General features: G+C 38.7%; 1 non-coding gene across 1 annotated transcript; it reads left to right on the forward strand.

The window, feature by feature from the left end:
* Positions 1 to 495: 495 nt before the first annotated feature.
* Positions 496 to 602, forward strand: LOC115030580 (U6 spliceosomal RNA). The gene has a single exon (XR_003836152.1). It is a non-coding gene; the product is annotated as a U6 spliceosomal RNA (small nuclear RNA).
* Positions 603 to 3715: the final 3113 nt, after the last annotated feature.

A 3715-nucleotide genomic window follows, 5' to 3' on the forward strand; every position in this document is an offset into this window, starting at 1 on the left:
ATATCTATTTATAGAAAAGATTCCATAAAAATTTGAAGAGAGGGTTACAAAAGAAGTCAGAGAAAGGGAGGGGCAAGAAGAATGATGGCCTAGCCACTTCTCAAAGGCTACAAAGAAAGAAATGTTTATATGAACATCAGGCTCCTGGACATTCTACAGGTACATAACAACTTTTCTATTGGACCATACCCAGTACAGCTGGTCATTTGTTCTTTGACTTATTTCTAGTTAATTTAAGCATTCTGAGAAAAATATAGCATGCACATTGAATAAATGAAAAAAATGTTTACTTAAATCCAAAGGCAGAAATGTTTACAGAGACATTTAATATGTCTGTGACCAGGAAGGAAGGAGTAGCACATAAATATGAGTCTGAACAGCTTTTGTTCTAGGTTCCAACACTGGCACCAACTAGTTTGGCTACTGGCAAGAATAAACACAGGTTTACTGAGGCAGCACCAGAAAGTCAAATTCAGTGTTAAGAATAGGGCTCAAGTGCTTGCTTCGACAGCACATATGCTGAAATTGGAATGACACAGAGAAGATTAGCATGGCCCCTGCTCAAGGGTGACATGCAAATTCATGAAGCATTCCATAGTTTTCCGGGACTAAACCACCAACCAAAGAGTACACATGGAGCTACCCTTGGTTCCAGCTGCAAATGCAGCACAGGATGGCCTTGTCGGGCATTAATTGGAGGAGAGGCCCTTGGTCCTGTGAAGGCTCAATGCCTCAGTGTAGGGGAATGCCAGGTACTAATGCTGAGGCATAAAAACCCTCACTCCTTATTCTTGAAGACGATCTAATTGTATAAAAAGCAGTAGAACTATAAAAGCAAGAGCAAAGAACAGGATTTCCTGAGTTCCAACAACCTCACCTCAGGGTCAGTGGCTGATCCCTCAGTGTTTCTGTCCAGGTCAATATACAATTTTAATCTAGATAATGATGCCTGATGGAGTGAGCAGGGTTAAGAAGGAAAGGTGCTAACACAAAAATCTCCTTTGTTGAAAAATGTTTTATCACAGAAACTTCCAGAAGCATGTGTTCAACACTATTTAATTCATGGAAGTAAAAATGTTAAGAAATCTAGTGATTTGCCCAAGTTTGACTTCTAATAAAGAGAAAAGCTGAACAACGATTCTATTAACTTAGATTTCCTAAGTCAAATCCTCAAGCACTCTCTATATAGGCACTACACATTCAGGTCTCTTTACTCAATTCTTGATCAGTGGTGTGTTGGAGATCAATATTCTAACCATGGTTTTCATTAAAATTCAACCTGATTTTTTTGGACATTCATTTTGTCACTAAATATGTGATTATCAACCACAGATTTGACCCTCAAATTTGTCTCATAAAATTTTATTTCTAAATTCAAGTTATGAAGATTAAAATATAACTGAACCAAAACAGAATTAAGAACAGATATAAAAAACTAGGAGGATTTCAAGAGGTGAATGCAACTCCACAAATATATTTGAATACATATATGCAAATCATCTAGATAGAGCCCTCAAAATGTTATAGAAAATTTCATAAATTTCTCCTAAGAAGGATAGGGACTCCACAGGAAGAACAACAGAATCAACTAACCTGGACACTTGGGGGCTCTCAGAGACTGAACCACCAATCAAAGAGCTAGCATGAGCTGGAACTAGATTCCCCATACATAGATAGCAGATGTGCAGTTTGGTCTTCATGCAGGTCCTCCAACAACTGGAGTAGGGATATCCCTGAATATGTTGCCTGTCTGTGGATCCATTCCACTAAGTGGACTGTCTTGTCTGGCCTTAGTGGGAGAGGATACATCTAGTCCTGCAGAGACTTTATGTGCCAGGGTGGGGTGACAGCTAGGGGTGCCTCCCCCTTCTCAGAGTAGAAAAGGAAAGGAATTGAGGAGGAGCTGTGAGAGGGGGTTCAAGGAAGGGGGGAGATATTAGGATGTAAAGTACATAAATAAATAAAGGGTAAAAGAAATTAGGAGGATTTAAAGAGGTAAATGAAGCTCCACAAATATTTTTGAAGAAATATATGCAACCTGTGTAGGTATAGTCCCCAAAATATTATAAAAAATTTATGTGTATTTTATATGTGTGTGCATGCACATGTGCATGCCTATATTTGTATTATGTACATTTGCAGTATATACATACATATATTCAAGCCTGGTGCATTTCATAAAGAGATAGAGAAAATAATATATTTCAAAAGAAAAGGCAATATTTCTCTTTGGAGAGGAGAGAAGGGGGAGGACAATTTCATGGAGCCTATTGAGAAAATTCTGTAAGAGGGAATCATTATGACAGAAGAATGGAGAATTAGGTAGGCTCCAATATAGACAAACAAGAGTGGAAGCAGAAAAATGTGGACACGTGTAAAATTTCACAGTCCTTTTACGTGGTCTTTAGGACAGATTATGTGATGAGAAGCAATGAAAGAGAAAGGACTTGAAATATAGCTTAAAATATATCATGGAGAGCCTTGAGCATACTCTCGACACCTTGTGTGTAATTTAGTGGGCAATGGTGAGCCAATAAATACTTTTTGAAGATACCCTGTCATATGAAAGATATACTTTTTGAAATTCTAACAGACAAAATAAAATAAATTTATGTTTTTGCCCTGGTTGAAGGTTTTGCAGAATATGTAGAAGGATATGCTCAGTTTAAAGTGAAAGATGAAACTCTGAAGAAGAGTTGGGGCTGGGGAGCTGGGGATGATTTACATCTTGAGAATGTATGGAGATAAAGCCAAGTGTAAAACACATTAAACTGCTGCTCAAAGATCTGACCAGTGGACTAGGGATAATTAGCAATACTGAGGGTCCCACAAACTCAGGAAAAAAAACAGTGAGGAAAAATTATGTATTTGGTCTTTCTATGGCATTCTTCCATGATACACACTAGTCATAGGCAGAATTGGAATAAACATGGACGGTAGAGACAATAAATGGAGCAGTATATTGGTCTGCTTGGGATGTTGTAATAAAATATCATAAACTTGAATGTTTATAAACAACAGATACTACCTACAGACTTGAAGAGTATAAGTTCCATGATCAAAGTGCTGACAGGTTTAGTGTAAGGAACTACTTTCTAGTTCACAGATGGAATCTGTTCATGTTGCCCTCACATGGTAAAGACAGTTGTCTCTCTGGAGTCTCTTTTATGAAGACACTAATTCTAATCATATGGGCTCCTCCTCTAAGGTTTCATGGCCTGGTCACATTATGTTGGTATTGAGGGTCCAGGAATCACTACACAGATCACTCAGACACTGATCTCAGTCAAGCAGGGATTGCTTATTGAACACACGCCCCAGGACTGACTGATCAGGGGTACAGGTCAGACTTGGGAGCTGAGACTGTGACCCTGACTGTTTCCCAGGGGAAGCTTATAAAGGCAAAAACCACAAAAGCTCATAGCAATCATAAAAGCTCAAACGTAGATTCAGGAAGTGCTGCCCGGTGGTATTGGAGGTTGGTTCAGGTCCAAGCTTATTGTAGCTAACTATACAAAGCAGTTCTAACTTATGTTGTTGTAATTGGCTCTAAACCGGGCAGGGGTCTGGGGAATTTCCAAGAACACCAAAGCATAGAACCTAATAGGTTATATCACTGTTAACTCAGGTATGAGAAAGGTCCTCTGTAACAAAATAAGATGGCTGGCTACAGGCATAAAACAATGACTGTAGTAATATCAGAAAGGCAGCAGCT

Source organism: Mus caroli, unplaced genomic scaffold, assembly GCF_978045245.1.
Source record: "Mus caroli unplaced genomic scaffold, Mus_caroli_1 scaffold_2, whole genome shotgun sequence".
In the NCBI taxonomy this organism is placed as follows: domain Eukaryota; kingdom Metazoa; phylum Chordata; class Mammalia; order Rodentia; family Muridae; genus Mus; species Mus caroli.